General features: G+C 41.5%; 1 protein-coding gene across 3 annotated transcripts in view; it reads right to left on the minus strand.

Moving 5' to 3' along the window:
* Positions 1-18871, minus strand: part of LOC109913410 (thyroid hormone receptor alpha) — a 296276-nt gene that overhangs the window by 182087 nt on the left and 95318 nt on the right. For 2 of the 3 annotated variants that reach the window (XM_048614741.1, XM_048614743.1), the window contains one exon: positions 7316-7374. The gene's annotated coding sequence lies outside the window, so the exon portion shown is untranslated. Of the gene's footprint in view, positions 1-7315; positions 7375-12708; positions 12819-18871 lie in introns of those variants that run through there. The other variant, XM_048614744.1, reaches the window with a different exon arrangement.

Raw genomic sequence — 18871 nt, forward strand, 5'->3', positions numbered from 1 at the left:
TGCTCTGAGGCTGCAAAAGCTACAAAACCCAAATTGTTTTTATAACAGGCTTCTTCCCACATTTTGGCAGATATGTCCTGGCAGTGCTCAGAGCAGAATGCCCAGAAGTACTCATCATATACTCACCATATGTAATTAATTTCTCCTGAAAAAGTAGGAAGGCAGAAAATCAGAAGCGCTAAAATGTAGAGTCTATTCAAAATGCATTTATCACAAGAATGGAATATTGTAATGTCAACCATAAGAACACCAAACTTTCCTGCTTTGTAATCAGTGATTCCTCAAAATTTTGACCTGTCAACATAAGTACTAATTCTTTCGCAACCTGTAGTGTTATAATTTGATAGCCATCTTCAGCAATTGTGCATAGTCAATAGCAATATTGTCTAAAATCAGGGCTCACAACGTTACCATGAAACTAAAGCAGAATATATTTACAATATGACTGCCACAATGGACAAGTCAATTCTGGAATCTGCATTTGGAGTGATCAATGATCGGGGTCCCAAATCACTTTGGTGGTATTTTAATACACCAGCCAATGAAGCTCCACATTTGTATGCCAATTGTTTTATAATCTCTTAGAAGAGGAATGCAGCTTCAGATTGCCAAAGAGTAGAACTGAATGAAGAGAAACTTCAAAAAAACTGGTCCAGCAAGCAATGTACTGAAATATTGGCAAGGACATTTGCAATCAAGTGACTGTAAAATATGTCATAACAGAAAGCAAGATTTTAAAGAGATTGTGAACAATATTGGTATTGAAAACAACGATGTTCAGGAGATGTGGTTTGCAACGGTGATGACACTTCACAAGTATTTTGGTGACTGAACAGTATTTAGGGCCAACCTGAGATATTTCTTTTGCAAGTTTCTTTAATGAAGAATTTGACTTGATTTATATGGAATAAATGCAAAATATTTTAATTACATAAGCACAATCATGTCTCCAAATGATCTGTATTCAAGTGAAACGTTTTCACACAATTGACTAAAGGCAAAATGACCTTTGAACCTAAAACACGATAGAATCAAACATAAGAAACATATTCTCTTTCTTAATTTAGATTGATAAAATTTGTTCTTTGGCGATTTTTTTTCCAGAAACTTCACTTTGATGAATAAGATGCCTAAATCTTTCATTCGGGATTGTGCTGAAGTTAATAAAAAAAACCTGAGCAATGATTCTCAGTGCCTGGGCAGACACATCCATAAATTTATTGGCCTGTATGTCGTAAACATTGAGTATCAAAACCACAGTCTTAAATTGCCTTGCCTTTAGGAGTTGTGGCAATTCAAATTCAAATTCATGTTAATATCTATTACACTGCAGTTCATTTGAAATTTTCAGAATCTGAAGATCACCACTTTTCCCAAATTGGTGCATAAATGCTAATTCTGAATGAAATGTTGTGTTGAAGTAGGAAATGTTTTCATCTATCTAACAGCACTTGAGGGTTTAGGACATCCCTTTGTGCTTTTTCAATCGCATAAGTGGTCTTGAACTGCTTTGTAGGAAACACCGCAATCAATCTGTATGCAGCCAAGTCAGTAATGTGAAAATGACTTGATAATTAGTATTTTTAGTTGTTTGTTCATGGATGAATATTCACAATTAATGGGATTAAGCATTAGATTAGGCACACAATCTGACACCTCCTGTCTTTTTGTGTCAGAAGTTAAGAATATTTATAGTTTAGAGATTTCCCATATAACCCATGTGCGCATTATCTATCTAAGTAGCCCAAGCATACAGGCTGATGTAGTGCACTGTTTGCTTTTAGTTTTTCATTAAAAGCTGAAGGAATAAGGTTGGATTCTAGTTCAAGCCACACTGATCAAAACCCCTGCGTACCTCAGTTGGTGGCTATAGAGAACGATAATCCTGAATATTTTCTCTGCAGCTGAATAGTACTATTCAGTTGACTGTTCCACCCTTAGCCACAGCTCAGCTCAGTTTTGGCATGGGATTCAGACACAATGAACTGTTCCAAGGAAGAGGCCCTCCACCAGAAATGGGGCACAGGGAAGCTGACTGCTTCACTGACTATAAAATCCAGCCTCCACTGAATCTTGATTTACCTCCTCATAATCCAGCAACAAAACTGCTGGATTCACACTTAAAAATAGCCAGAGTAAAGAAAATATGGTATCCTCTTGATTTTAGTGATTGGATTTCAAAATTGTCGTCCTCATTTCAAAATCTTTCCATGGCCTCGCTCCTCCCTATGTCTAAAATCTTCCCTGGGCCTACAACCCTCTGAATACCTCATCTAATTCTGAACCCCTGCTTTAACTATGCAGTCATAGGCTGTCAAGTCTTCAGCTACCTCAGCCTCAAATTTGTAAATTACCTAATTTGTTTCCTAAACCCTAACTTATTTCCTTCATTTAAGGCAATTCACCTCTTTTGAGCAAGCTTTTAACCAATGGACTGACTAATATCATTTTATTGGCTTGGTGATTAATTTTGCTCCAAAGCACCTTGGCACATTTTATAATTTTAAACAAGCTATACAAGTCTAATCAGAGATAGTAGGAACTGCTGATGCTGGAGAATCTGAGATAACAAGGTGTAGAGCTGGATGAACACAGCAGGCCAAGCAGCATCAGAGGAGCAGGAAAGCTGACGTTTCGGGTCTGGACCCTTCTTCAGAAATGGGGGAGGGGAAGGGGATTCTGAAATAAATAGAGAGAGAGGGGGAGGAGGATGGAAGATGGATAAAGGACCACCTATCTGCTCCTTTATCCATCTTCCATCCGCCTCCCTCTCTCTTCCTATTTATTTCAGAATCCCCTTCCTCTCCCCCATTTCTGAAGAAGGGTCCAGACCCGAAACGTCAGCTTTCCTGCTCCTCTGATGCTGCTTGGCCTGCTGTGTTCATCCAGCTCTACACCTTGTTATCTTATATAAATCTAAGTTGTTGTTACTGTAGGATGAGCTAGAATAGGGAATCAAACTGACAACTAGAAAATGATCCTTTGTGGAACTCATTCAATAAAGTGGAGCCAATGGGTTGGTACCTGGAACAGGTGGGAAGCCAGGGTGCCCTGAGTTGGTTCTATTACACAAGAGGTGCCAGATCCCAGGATCTCTACGTGGGAATAAAAAAGAAATTCCCTCGAGAAGGTGGTGGTGCAGCTTAGAGGGAGCTTACAGGTCGTTGTTTCACTGTATATGCTGCTCTTGTCCTTCTAGGTAATTGAGGTTGTGGGTTTGGAAAGTGTTGTTGGAGGAACCTTATTGAATTACGGCATTGCGTCTTGTAAATGGTGCACACTGTTGCCATGGTTTATCGGTGGTGAAGGAGATGAATCAAGTGGACTTAGTTGACTTGGATGGCGTGAGCTTCTTGGGTGTTGTTGGAGCTATGCTTATTCTGGCCAAGTGGGGAGTGACTTGTGCCTTGGAGATGGTTGACAGACTTTGGGGAGACAGGAAGTGAGTTACTTGCCACCATTATTCCTAGTCTCTGAGGTGCTCTTGTAGATACATCATATTTGGCAGGTCCAGTTCAGTTTCTGATCGAATTTAACATGCAGGATATTAACAGTGGGGGATTCAGTGATGATAATGCCAATGATTGCCAATTGGAGATAGTTAGATTCTGTCTTGTTTGATTTGATCATTGCCTGGAACAAGTATTATTTGCCACTTGTCAGGATGTTCTCCAGATCGTTTCAGAGATAGTAGGAACTGCAGATGCTGGAGAATCTCCAGATCGTGTTGTGTTTCTTTGCAATAGAAGAGTCATTATACTTTCAAAAGTACATTATTGGCTGATAAGTACTTTGGTAAGTCCTGACATCCTGAAAGGTGCTGCACAGTTGCTGTTTTTTTAAAAATGTATTTATTTGGATAATCTTACCTTATAGGGAAAAGCTTCTTTGGGTAAAGCTGACATCTCCCTGACCATTTGGTTGGCAAGGTGACAGCGATGGCCGCAGACTTCCTTTGGAGCAATCTCATTTGTCTCCTCACACTGGAGTGAGCACAGCAATAGCAAATCCTCCAGAAAGAAACCTATCATCGCAGCTTGCAAGCACAAAACCTTTTCACCAATTGGTGGTGCCAGAAATATTTTTTCACAGAAACACTCACAAAGCGTCCTTTCGAGCTGAGACTTTTCTGTTTTAAAGTGATGGAAAAAGATTGTCATACCTCCCACAGCTGCCTAGCAACTGCTGGACACTCGCTGCAAATGGGTATGTTTGCGAGTGAATGCTGATTTTGTGTGAAGGCCTGAAAGTAGTGAGGGATAGCACCTTCCACTTCACTAAAATACTCAAAGCCCTGGATTTTTCCAGGTAAGCTAACTGTGTTGTGCATTAAGTCTGCAAGGCAATGTAGGCTCTGGAAATAACCTATATATCCGACTGATGTATGCTCAAATCCCCACCATGTTAAGTCATGAGTGTGTGAGTCTATGACTCACAGTGGTTCCAAAGATTGGCCACAGTATTGGTTTGCTTAAAAGAAAAAAACACTAACTGAAAGCAATCTGACTTGGAATGTTTTTGATTAATAGAAAATCATACAGCAACCAAAGCTCTACATAATTATTTTAAAAGTTAGGTAGGGAAGAGGGGAACTTTAAATTCCAGGAGAAGCATAATGGAAAAGATGGCACTCTAATCCAAAGAAAAAAAACATTTGAATTGTCCAGAACACAACAGTAATATTTTAGATAAGCAAATTAAGTCTGCTCTGTCACACTACCATCAGATTAACTAGGAACCAATAAAGTACCATATCCAGTGACACCACCTTAAACGGCACTCAATTATTTTACTTATTAGCAAAGTTTTACCTCCTTAGTATGCTCCTTGCTTAATCAAAATTCTGAGAAAGGAACATGTCTTTCAGAATGAATTTGCCTCTTGAGGATGTCTTTGAAATACATTACCTTAATGATCTTGTGTCTTTCTAGTGTTTATTCGGGAGATGAGAGTGGTGATGGGGTGAAAAGGAGGGTAAGGAAAGAGGAGAGGGGTGTCTTCTGTATCTAAAGCATCTTCCAGTCAAGAAGCAAAACAGGCAGCTGATGCAGACAAAGCTGCTTTATAATTAGCTATCACGGAAAGGTTTGTTTAAAAGCCAAACCCCAGGTCATTTAATCACCACTACCTGTTCTCAAACTTGATAGCCAATGCATTATGAACCAGTCTTTCATCCTAAAAAGCATGATTTTTTTTTAAAAAACTGTCCTCACATCTCAAAGTAGTCGAATCAATTTAAATGTTGAACACTTCAGCACAAAGGCTCTTAAAATGTCTTAAAGCAGGCCTTGGGGTCGCATACTATTAAATAAAGTCACATTGCACTTCCTTACTGCACCAAGCTGAGAAAATGTTGCTTGTCACACTCAAAGCAATGCAGTGATTCCCAAAACAGTTAACATTCTTACTTTTCAACAGTTTGGGATTTGTACCCTACAGTCCCTAACATAGAACATAGAACAGTACAGCACAGTAGAGGCCCTTCAGCCCACGATGTTATGCCTAACTAAACATGTTGTGGTCCTGTTCCAAAAGACATGAATAGCATGTACAGCAATCCCTAAATTTTAATTTTATTTTAGATGACTATTTTCTTTATTGATTCAAGCTGTTTTTCTAAATTTCTACATTCGTATCACAAATGGTGGGAGCAGTGTCCATTTAATTGTAAATTACAATACTTTCAATACTGTTGAGATTATCTACATGGGCATTTTGGTTAATGCCCTGATTAAGATGAAAACGAGTTCTCTTTGATATCAGAGAACTCTGATTGGTACTTATTAAAAGGAGGTCCACCAATGTCCAAACAGTAACACAAACACCACCAATCAGTGTTCACATTCCAAATAGCTAAGGATGGAGTCTAAACTGGAGCCGTACAATTACCAAGGCCCCAATTCTGCCAAGGTCAGTGTGTAGAATGAGATAAGATCTCCCATTCAGTTGTCATAGAGTCATTGAGTCATACAGCACCAAAACAGACCCTTCGGTCCAACCAGTCCATGCCATAGTCCCAAACTAAACTAGTCCCACCTGCCTGCTCCTGGCCCATATCCCTCCAAACCTTTCCTATTGATGTACTTACCTAAGCGTCTTTTAAATGTTGTAACTGTGCCTGCATTCACAACTTCCTCAGGAAGCTCATCCCACCCTCTGTGTAACAAAATTACCCCTCATGTGTTTTTTTAAAATCTCTCACCTTAAAAATATGCCCCCTCATCTTGAAATCCCCCAATCCAGTGAAAAGAGCCTACCGTTCCAGCCTATCATTAACCATACCCATACCCCCCATGATTTTACAAACCTCTATAAGGTCACCTCTCAACCTCTCCCACTACAGTGAAAAAAAGTCCCAGCCGATCCAGCCTAATCTTTCAAACTCAAACCTTCCATACCTGGCAGCATCTTGTTAAATCTCTTCTGAACCAGCTCTAACTTAGTAATATCCTTCCCATAACAGAGCGATCAGAACTGGACACACTACTCCAGAAGAGGCCTCACTAATGTCCTGTACAACCTCAACATGATGTCCCAACTCCTACGTTCAAAGGACTGATCAATGAAAGCAATATTCCGTGCTTACTGCACAACTGTTTTAGGCTTACACATTAAAGGAAAGCCAGGGAATAACTAATATAGTGGCAAGGCAGGATGCTGTGATCCCAGAGCATTCTTAAAGTTTGCCTTTTCTCTTGTCCTTGTTTCAAGAGGTTGGGCCACAGACGGCCATTAGGTTGGCCCATGCTTTTGAGCAAAGTTTTGCAGTTGTCTGTCCTATCCTTCTGCAGAATGACAAGTCAGGAAAGTCTGACTTTCTTACCACCCAACACCAAGGTGTAGCGGAGGGATTCTCAGGCTGGCAACTAATCTGTTTGGCCACGTTACAAATGCACCTTCCATGGTCAGCAAGTCCCGTTGCAGGGCTTGAACCCAGAGCTTCTGATCCAAAAGGTAGGGACACTACCAATGCACCACGAGAACTCAATTCTAAAGTAACAATGGCTTTATATTGAAAATGTCAGATCACACTTTGAAAGCTGAACTCAATTTAAATTCTTTGGCTTGAAACCACTGTGAAGCAAAAAAGTAACAAAGCTGAATTTTTGTTTTCATTTACAGTTTGCCTGGAATTGAAGAGCATCAGCGTCAGCAGAAATTTGACAAATAATTTGACTCAATAGATTGTTTGGCTGGAGTAGAATGGGTTATACACATTCTTTGAAAAGTGCAGGCTTGGTTGCTGAATTGCCTTTTCCCATTCCACGTTCTTTCAGAAGAACAAAAACAGACTGCACACAAAACACAAATGTACCTTCTGACTGCAAACCTTCAGATATTCTGAGTCTTCCTTCTTCTTTCGGAAGCAACCTCCTGCGATAAAAAAAATAGGGAATTTAAAAGCACATTTGTACGCGCATCTGTCCCTGCACACATTGATATTTATGGAGTGACAAAATGCGTTGCCTAGAGACGAGCAATTCCCTCATTCAAAATATAGAACATGTCTCACTTTCCTTTTCCAGAGAAAGAACACTTTCTCCTTCATTACTATCGGTGTTCCTTCAGCACAACAACATACTGAATCTTTGTGAAGAATGAAGGAGGTTAACCCAGTGCCAACCTGCTCTATTTTCTAACAGAGGTTTCAAAAGCAAAATCCTAGCTACAGATTGCTGGGATCCAAATTCAGAATGAAAAGTAATTTACAATTTTGGAGGATTCTGAAAAGTTTTTGAATTTGCCCTCCACTGATAACTTTCAAAGTCTAAGGCTTAATACAACCTCTTAGACTTGTTCAAATTAATAAACTGGAAAGAAAGCTTTTTTTAATGCCAGCTCACCACAATATGGATTTTATGATAATACTTGTTGAACACATACCAACCATTTGTGACAGTGTCCAAGGAAAATTTCATTCCCCTTTCAAGACCCAAAATTATGAGCAAACTCACGACTTTTTTTATGCGTTTATGGGATCAGGACATCACTGGCTGGACCAGAATTTATTACCCACCTGTAGTTGCCCCTGAGAAGGTGATGGCAACTGTTGCCCTGAAATGTTACCGTTCAAGAAGCCCCTGATTACTTTGATCTAGAAGGCCAGATACATAGGAGCACTGTCAACTGCAAGTTCCTCTCTCAGCCACTCAGCATCCTGACTTGGAAATATACCACCGTTCCTTCACTGTCGCTGAGTCAAAATCCTGGAATTGCCTCCGTAAGAGCATTGTGGCTCGACCAATAGCACATGGACTGCAGTAGTTCAAAGAGGCAGTGTGACTCTTCTTCAAAACACTGGACTCAAAGCATTAACTCTTTCTCACTCCACAGAAGCTGCCAGACCTGCTTAGTATCTCCACCAATTTCTGTCAGTGCATTGAGGAACAAAGATTTGTGGAAGTTAGGCATGCGGTTTGTGGAGGGGGACTCTTATGGGTGCGGGGACTTCCCAAACCGAGGGTCATGACTCCAAATGGAGTCTCGAGCTGAAACCTTTTGGGGTTGTGAACTCTGAGGCAGCTATGGCCCCCAAGGAACTCTGACAGAGTTGTAGCATTCCAAGTGTTGTCCTTCCACTCTCTCACTCCTTACTGAGGAGTGGTGTCAACTTTCAAGGTTCGAAGTGGGGTCACAGAGGGAAAAGGTTTGGGAAGGACAGTTCCACACCCTTAATCAGGCACTGATAGACCCACATCCCCTCCCAGCCCACAGCCTCTAGGAAGACTGCACATCAGCAGGCCCAAGTAGGGCTAGTCCTGGTTGAGGCTCTTTGCTGGTCTTTGATTGGCCACTGAAAGGTTTCAATTGGTTGTCATCAGGGAGATTGACCGTGAAGCTCCGGCCCTAATCGTAACTCTTTTGGACGCAAAAGGTGGTGGGGATCAGGTACAGCAACACATATCTCATAAAATGCCCTTCCCACCTCCAACCTCATCACCTCTGGGGGCACTCGACATAACTATTATAACTAATAACTCCCATAAAACTAATATCTCACATATAACTAATATAGTCCCAATTAATAACATTCTCTGTAGTGACTGGAATGAAGTCAGCCAGGTAGAATGAGTTCCCTGATTGGGGCTGTTAATCTGGTCCAATCAGGGAGCCCTGGCTGATATATAAAAAGAGGTGTCAGAGATGTTGACAGTCTGGTAGCTGACTTTGAAGAAGGCAGTACCAGACCTGGGCAGAGTAACTTTGAAGCAATAAATGTCTCGATATTGATGCACAGCATTTTTCATGTCTTTTGGAAATTTCTTGCCCATAGGTTTATTTTGTTGGAATGCATCTTTCAATAAAGTATGCGTGCTTCTTTAAGAGGTTCCTTAACACCTATCTCTTTGATCAAGCTTTTAGTTATCTTTTGTATCATCTCCAAATGTATTGAATCAAGTTCTGTCTAACTGCACTGGCTTGAAACACACTCGGACATTTTCCTGTAACAAAAATAGAAAATGCTAGAGAAACTCAGCGGGTCTGGCAGCATCTGTGGAAAGAGAGCAGAGTTAATGTTTTGCATCTGGTAACTCTCCATCAGGCGTTCTGATGAAGAGTCACCAGAATCCAAAAGTGAGCTCTAACTTCTGCCCACTGTTGCTGCCAGACCTGCTGAGTTTCTCCAGCATTTTCTGTTTTAGTTTCAGATCTCCAGCATCCACAGATATTTGTTTTACTTTTGGACATTTTCATGTGTTATGCAAACACAAATTATTATACAGTCCTGAGTCACTGATAATTTACAAGATCTGCATCGAGTTGGCATCCGAGCCTGTTTGTCACACGCTGGATCTGCTTCACCATTGAAAAGGTAACAACAAATATAAGAGAACCCTCCGTTATATATTTAGTATTTTATGTCTTTTCATAGAGAAGCATTCTTTTCCTCTTACATTTTGTTGCTGCCTTAAGTTTCTGTCAGCATTTCCTCCCTTTTTACCTTGCTAAATATTTTTCTTGTGGAATGGGCCCTTGGAAACAATGGGAACTCCCCAAGGCCTTTTGGTCTTCCCTTACTTTGACAAGTCAGATAGGCAGCAGGGGCAGTCCCAGGACCTTCAGGCTGTGATTGCCTACCTGAAGGACTAGTCCGAAACAAAAACAAGAAATAGCTGGGAAAGTTCAGCAGGTCTGGCAACATCCACGGAGACAAAGCACGGTTAACGGTTCGGGTCCCGTGACCCTTCTTCAGAACTGATTGTAGCGAGGAAACGGTTGGTATATATGCTGAAGGAGAGGTGGGGAGAGGGAGAAGGAGTAAACAAAATGTGGAGATGGAGCCCAGAGGGAAAAAACAACTATTGGACAGACAAAGGAATGGGTAAAGGTCAGCCTGGGAGAATCAAGAACTGCTCATGGGGACCATTGGTGGCTGACAATAGGTTATGGGTGGTAACAGTCAATATGATGTCAAGGCCTGGTGTATGGAGTTTGGGATAAAGAAATGACCAAAGGTGCTCAGGACCTAAAATTATTGAACTCAATCTTGAGTCCTGAAGGCTGCAGGGTCCCCAAGTGGAAAAGGAGATGCTGTTGTTCCAACTTGCGCTGATCTTCACTGGAGCACTGCAGCAAGCCTGAATTTTTGGCCAGGGAACATGGTGGTATGTTAAACTGGCAAGCAACAGTAAGCTTAGGGTCATTTTTGCAACAGAACGTAGGTGTTCCGCAAAATGATTGTCCTGTCTGCATTTCATCTCCCCAGTGTAGAGGAGGCCACATTTTGAGCAGTGAATACAGTAGACTAGATTGTGGGAAGTGCAGGTAAATTATTCCATCACCTGTAAGGTGTGTCTGGAGCCTTGGAAAGTGGGGAGGGAGGAGGAAAATGGGCAGGTGTTACACCATCTGTGATTGCAGGGGAAGATGCCATGGGGGTATGGGGAGGTGTTGGCGGTGGAGGAGGAGAAGATTAGGGTGTCCTGGAGGGAATGGTCCCCGAGGAAGGTTGACAAGGGAGGGGCGGGGAATATGTATCTAATGGTGGCATCCTGCTGGAGGTGGCAGAAAGGCAGCTAATGACTCTTAGTCATTAGAGTAATGATACCCCGATTTTTACCCATTCCTTTGTCTGTGTTCTCTCTCTCTTTAGGCTTCACCTCCACCTATTGTCTACTCCAACTTCCTGTCACCCCCATCACCACATTTTCAGTATATATACCAACATTTCCTAGCTACAATCCATTCTGAAGAAGGGTCACTGGACCTGAAACATTAACTCTACTTTCTCTCCACAGAAGCTGTCAGACCCGTTGAGTTTTCCCAGCTATTTCTGTTTCTGTTTCTGAATTGCAGCCTCGGCAGTCCTTTGGTTTTATTTTTGCGGGGGCAAGTCAGTCCTGATACACAGACAATGCTTGAGAAGTCTGTGCTATCGCTCGCAGAGCTGGAACTGAATTGTTGCATCTGCCAAACAGCTGCGAGTACAGCTCGCAAGGCGGACTTTGACTGAGTGAGATCCAAGCACGCTGCCAAATCAGTCCTCCCATCACAGTACCCCATTTGGCAACAAATTTGATTCAGACACCTGCTGACTTGTAGCTTTCCTTCACAACCAGCAGAGCTCTCAGAAATTATTCTGCAACTCTTTACTCACCCCGTAAACTTAACTTAAATCATTCTGCACCTTCCCTGCCTTTGACAAAATGAATCGATGTCTCTTGATGGAAGACCACCGTGCATAAATAATGATCTCCACCAAAAAGAAATGGTTCCAGTCAATAGCTGGCGGTCTCTGAAGACCTGCCCCAACCTGCAGGGGAGAGACAGAAACTGAGACTGGGTTTTCTATGTAAGAAATAGGAGCAGGAATAGGTTGTATGGCCCCTTGGGTCTGATCCATCACTGAACAAAATCATGGCTGATCATCTATCTCGACTGCATTTTCCTTGATTCCCTGAGCAACCACAATTGTGACTGTCTCAGCCTTCAGTTGTTAACTATGTGGTCAAATGGAGCCTGCACCTCACTTTGTGCTGGGATTGCAGCTACCTTGATGTAGGGAACTATGGGTCCTTCTTGGTTTTGCGAGGCTGAGGAAAAGCATTTGGCCTCATAAAATGAAGCTCTTATAGATATTTTTTCCCTAATAAACCTGTTCAGTGATGTTATTATGCACCTCTGGTGGGACTTTACCCAGGCCTCCTGGTTCAGAGGTAGGGACACTATCATTTAAAGAGGCTCTTGTACTGAATAAGAATTAATCTAGTGTATGTCAGCAACCAGTTACCAGGCTACATTGACATATCAGATATTGTTATAGAGACAATGAGAAAGACGTGAATGCTGGGACTGTCTCCTTCCAGATCCTCAACTGTTCTCTCCACATGTGATATCAACTCAGCAGGTAGACCCTAAGGCACTCCTCAAATTTAACTCTTTCAGACTTTTGCACCCCAATGCAACATACATACAGTCAACAAGGGAACATTCATGACATTTGAGGGAGAGGGAATTGCAAAGATTCACAATCTTTTCAATGTAGAAACTTTCCCTACCTTCTTTCAAAATAATTGATCCATGATTCTGACACTTTTCACATCCCATCCCCATCCTCCACCTTATTCTAGATTCCCCAACTGGGGGAAACAAACTTCTCAGCATCTTCTCTGTCAAGCTCTTTCAGAATCTTGCATATTTCAGTTACAGAGAGTTGTAATAGTGCTTAGGAACATGTAGCAACCGAACAAAACACAGTCACAATACCATTGAAGCTTGAAAGTTGGTAAATCTGCCGATAAGGAAAATCCAGCTTTTAATATTGACAGACCACCCTGTAAAGTAGCAGGACATCACAGCAGATCCCAATTTTGCTCCTATGCCACATCCCAATTGAGTAGAGAGAGTGAACATTGGCCCATTACAATGTGAACTGTAAAGAACTGGGTGGCCTTAAGCAGAATCTCAGCTTCCACTTGACAACTCTGCAATAGGAAGTAGGAAACCAGGTTGATTTGTTTCGGTTCCAAATGGTTTGTATTGCCATTTCTTGTCCTTCATTCTTTCTGGGTGTGGGCTTTGCTCATCCCTCATTGCCTTGAACAGCTGAATGGCATTAAGAGGGCAGCTAAGAATTAACTACAGTACTGTGGGTGTGGAGTTATTTGAAGGCCAGACCAGGTAAGGCTGGCAGATTTCTTTCCCTGAAGTGAACCAGATGGATTTGGGGTCACAATCGCCAAAAACAGCAAGGGGTGATATCGATCTTTGACAGAGTAATAACAACCACGTCCCACGCAATCAGGTAGACCTCCAACTTAAATAGCACCAACTGTCTACTAGGTGATCCCCCCAACCCACTCACTTGGGGATCATGAAAATGTTCAAGTCTCATAATCCAGGTCAGAGTGGGGAAAAAGTGTTTGGGAATCATCAGCCTAGGTTACATTCTTAAAACAACCATCCTTCAGCTGAAGAGGCATCCATGCTACCACTGAGCCTAGAATGATATGTGAGGAATTCCTAGCCACAATAACTCTGTACAAAGGACAGCAACGTATAAATGCTCAAAAAACAAGACGACCATGGGGTCACAATTGAAAATAACATCAAGTGGCATTTTGATGTCCCACTGTCATTGTACACCATGATGCGGACATGTAACACAATTCATTTGGAATACAGTATGATCGCTCCACGTTGAGAGTTTCACTTATGCTAGCAATTCTCAGGATTTGTTAGGGCAAGTCAAACTGAACTCATTTCAAACAGAGAAAATGCAATGCAGGATGAAAATTCATGAAAGCACATTCTGAACAGAAAATAATAAAGCAAAACTGTTGTGAATTAATTGTTTGGAGCATTGATACGACTGACCTGGGAAATGATAGACCAGTGAATATTAAGCATGGAGCTCAATCATTTTGTAATTAAAGCCCTGCCAAATTGAAGACTTAATTGCTGGTAAGTGCTAACAATTGCTGACTTCCTGCAGTGCAGGCTACTTAATTAACCATTAGGCTATTTTAGGTTGAAAGCATTCAAGAAAAGAAGCCGTGTAGTAACTCAGCCCAAATTAGAGGTTTGCAACTGCATTCTGTCAAGTGGAAGCTGAGATTCTGTTCGAGGCCACCCAGTTCTTTATAGTTCACACAGTAATGGGTCAATGCTCACTCGCTCCACTCGATAGGGGAGAAGTTAAACGGGGGTTCTCCACTTCGGTTTAAGCTGCAATTTTGAAGGTTATCGTGGTGTGCGTGATCCCTTGTCCTTGCTACTTGGTGAGCAACACTTCCATAAATGTAAGTAACATATATGGGCCCCAATTTTGTTTTAACCCCTGCTCCTGTAGTTTGCACCCATCCTCTTCTCGCTACACCTTAAAAGAAAATTCTTGCCTTTATATAATGCACTTCTAACAACCAAACATTTTACAGTCAATGAAGTATTTTCAAGTGTAGGTACTGTTTTCATGTAGAAAGCACAGGAGCTAATTTGCACACAGCAAGATCTCACTGAGATAATGAGCAGAGAATCTGTTTCTGTGGTGTTGATTGAGGGCTAAATGCTGGCCACCAGCATTATCATTGTTCTTCTTTGAAACTGAGCTTCTTACATCCAGCAGAGAGGGTTTCTGCTCATAAACACCCTTCTGAAAGGTAACACCGCCACCAATGCAGCACTCCCTCAGTACTGTACTGGGCTGCCGACCTGGATTTCAATGCTAGTGTCCTGGATTTCAACTCGAATGGGGAGGCCAAAGGCAAGCGTGCTACTAACTGAATGATAGCTCATGCTGTGTCTCAAGAAGAATCATTGGACCCAAAACATTCAATCTGCTTTCTCTCCACAGCGGCTGCTAAACCTGCTGAGTTTCCCCAACGTTTTATGCATTTGTTTCAGATGTCCAGCACCTGCAGCTGTAGAGTCATACAGCTCAGAAACAGACCCTTTGGTCTAACTTGTCCATGCCAACTAAGTTTCTCCAACTAAACTAGTCCCATTTGCCTGCCTTCAGCCCATGTCCTTCTAAACTTTTCCTATTCATGTTCGTGTCGAAATATCTATTAAATGTTGTAACTGTACTTGCATCTACGATTTCCTTGTGCAGTTCATTCCACACACGAACCACCCTCTGTGTGAAAAAGTTGCTCCTCAACCTCCTGTGCTCCAGTGAAAGAAGTCCCAGTTTATCCTTATTACTCAGGCCCTTCAGTCCTGGCAACATCCTGATAAATCGTTTCTGAATCTGCTCCAATTTAATAATATCCTTCCTATAGCAGGGCGAACAGATCTGTACACGGTACTCCAAAAGTGACCTCACCAACGTCCTACACAACTTCAACATGAGGTCCCAACTCCTATACACATTGGTCTGAGGAATGAAGGCAAGCAAGCTAAATATCTTTTAACCACCCTGCCTACATGTGATGAAACTTTTAAAGAACTATATACCCGAATCCCTAGGTTTCTGTTCGATAACACTACCCAGGGCCTACCTGAACTGTATAAATCCTGCTCAAGTGTCTTACCAAAATGCAATACCTCACATTTATCCAAATTAAACTCCATCTACCACTCCTCAGCCCATTGACCCAATTCTTTGTTATTTATTCATGGATGGCACACAGTTGTTGGAAAAATAATCTTGCTGCACTCAGGATACTCCTTTCGCTGAGTAAGTTGGAAAAGAAAACATCCATTGTCATTCAAATTTTAAGTGTTTGGAATGATGAAACAGAATTAATAGGCTTCATTTATGCTTTCCCACAGCCAATCAGAAAGGGCAAGAAAAGTGTCCTTGGAATCAAATGCATTGTCCCTAACCACTCCATGAAAGTACTGCAGAAACACCACGTCAGTTTATAACACCAGAGTTTAAAGTGTACAGCTCCAGAAAGGGTCTTAGAATACAAGCCTCTTTAAATATGTTGACCGTAAGCAAAATCAAAGCAAAACATTGTGGATGCTGGAGATCTGAAGTAATAATAAAATGTGCTGGAGAAACTCAACAGACCTGTCAGACCTGTGGAAAGAGAAACAGAGTTAATGCTTTGAGTCCAATGTGACTCTTCTTCGTAACTCTTTTTGCCTTCATTGACATACCAAAAAAAAAGTTGAGAGGGGGCCAGAGTAGGAATGTTCCATATACCCCCCAAAAATACAGGCACAACTTGGGCCCATGAAGGTACTCATTTCATTTGGAGGAGACCAGACAAGCTAAAGGAGAATTTAATCAAGTGGAAGAGAGTGGTATTCCAAAGAATAGTGCTGATGAAGAGTCATATTAGGCTCTAAACATTAACTCTGTTTCTATTACCAGAGATGTTACCAGGCCTCCTGAGTTTCTTCAGCACTTTTCAGTTTTTATTGTTGACTATAACAGCTTTCTAGGATTAGATCTCCACAATGTTAATGGAATGAGTGTCTACCCAATGTCCGCACATGTCAAGTGCTGTGAGATGTACAATTGTGACAAGGGCTGTTGCATCATGTCTCAAGTGGGAAGGTGATGGCCTTGTTGTATTATCACTGGACTGTAAATCTAGAGACCCAGGTAATATTCTGGGGACCTGGATTCAAATCCTGTCATGGCAGATGGTGGGATTTGAATTTAATAAAAATCTAGAATGAAGTGTCTAATGATGACCACAAATTCATTGTTGATTGTCAGAAAAACCCATCTGGTTCACTAGGGTCCCTTAGGGAAGGAAACTATCATCCTTACCTGGTCTGGCCTACATGTGACACCAGACACATAGCAATATGGTTGAATCTTAACTGCCCTATTTAGGGGTGGGCAATGATTTCTGGCCTGGCTATCAATGGCCTCATTCCCGTGAATTAATAAAAAAAGAAAACATAAGATATTTGTCACTGTATTGTTGCATGTGACCTGAGGGTATAAATCTCACATGTTGCATCATATCGTGGATTTCTTGAAGCATGACATGCTCCTCTGTTAGTAACTGAATAGCTTAATACTATCTCAGACACTTATATGCTCAAGGAATGTAAAGATTGTACATGATAGTTTTAGAAAATGTCTGTTGGATTCTTCAATAGCGCACTATCCATGCCCACTTTAAGTTATGGGAGTTAATATGAGTATTATTGTAATAGGTTGGAGACAGATTCACAGCAAATATCACAACATCCAAGCAAAGAAATATACTTACATGCAATTGAACATAAACAACTTCTTGATGCAACTTTTAGAGATGCACCATTGAAAGCATACTGTCTGGGTGCATAATGGCCTGGTATGGCAACTGTTCTGCCCAGGACTGTAAGAAACTACAGAATGTGGTGTGCACAGCCCAGACCATCACAGAAGCCAACCTTCCATCCATGGACTCCATTTATACGGCTCGCTGCCAATGGAAAGGCTGCCAACATCATCAAAGACCCATCGCACCCCGGTAATGATCTCCTACAACCTCTTCCATCAGGCAGAAGATACAGAAGCCTGAACACACGCACCAGCAGGTTCAGGAACAGCTTCTTCCCAGCTGTTATCAGACTGATGAATGGGCTGTCTAGCTTCAAATAACGCTGATCTTGCTAACGTTGATCTCGCCTAGCACATGCCCTGTGCAATGTAACCTGTATGCCTCTGTCTAAGTATTTTTGATCTGTACATCCTTGCTTACTATGATCTGCCTGTACTGCTCGCAAACAAAACTTTTCATCGTACTTCAGTACATGAGACAATCAATCAAAAGCATTAATGTGACCTCTGACCTGAACAATTATCATTTCAATTGTGCTTTAACATAATAAGGTGTCCTAAGGCGCATTGCAGATAGTTTAGCAGCTAATGATATCTCTGGGCCAGATAATGAGATATTAGGATGGTGACCAAAAGAATTAGGTTTTAAGAAACATCCTAAAGGAGGAGAGGAGGGGCAGAGAGGTTTAGGGAGAAAATTCCAGAGCGCAGAGTCAATGCAGTTGAAACCATGGCTGTCAAATGGTAGAGCAGCTAAAATTTGGGAATGTACAAGAAGCCATAATTGGAGAAATGCAGAGTTTTGGGAGAGGTGTAATTCTTGAAGAGATTATGGTGGGATAGGTCATGGAGGGATTTGAACAAACACCACATTGTTCCATGCATTCATTTCACAGCAAGATCTTCATTAGATCAGTGACCTGCACCAGGAGCAAGACGTATAAGTCAACGGAAAGAAGAGTAATTATGATCCAGTTTATAAACTCCTACAGACAGATACAGTGAGTTTAATCAATGTTAAACAGAGAATAAATCAATAAGACAGATATCACTTGGACTGTTCTTGCACCAAGCAGCACTGATCGCTAACAGGAACAGAAGCCTATACTATCCCTGTCCAGCCGACCTCCAGCTTGTTTCTCAAGGCTTGTAGAGACTAAACTGAAAAGGCAAACAGCTGGTAAATGCTTCAGAATATAACAACTGTCCGAAACAATAGAAAATAGATGAGATTATGAATTAGAATATTCTTCTTGGCCCATTGCCCAACTAGAGAAATGATCCCCAAAGGATTGTGAATTATCACCATTGGAACTCACCTATTTTCTCCTGCACTATTACTGCATTCGCTCAGGTATCAACTGCACAATGGATATGCCTACTCTATCTTTCCTAATAACTGTCACGAGACTTAAATTACATAAGAAAATGCCTCAAGGCTTCTTTTGCACTTAAATGCAAATTGACTACTTTAACAGTTGAACAAATCCCAATACTAAAGAGCTCAGGAACAATCAGAAGGTGTACAGACCAAGCTGCCTTACTCTGCAGATTAACTGCCCTCTGTCTTTTCTAATTTCATTTTTCAAATCTACCGAAGTTCATATTCCTAACTGGGTTTCCAGGCATGGTCTGACATGTAAAACACAGGCAATGGGACATGGGGAATATCTACTCAGCAAAAGCTAATGTGAATGC

The sequence above is a fragment of the Rhincodon typus genome, chromosome 30 (assembly GCF_021869965.1).
Source record: "Rhincodon typus isolate 14 chromosome 30, sRhiTyp1.1, whole genome shotgun sequence".
Classification (NCBI taxonomy): domain Eukaryota; kingdom Metazoa; phylum Chordata; class Chondrichthyes; order Orectolobiformes; family Rhincodontidae; genus Rhincodon; species Rhincodon typus.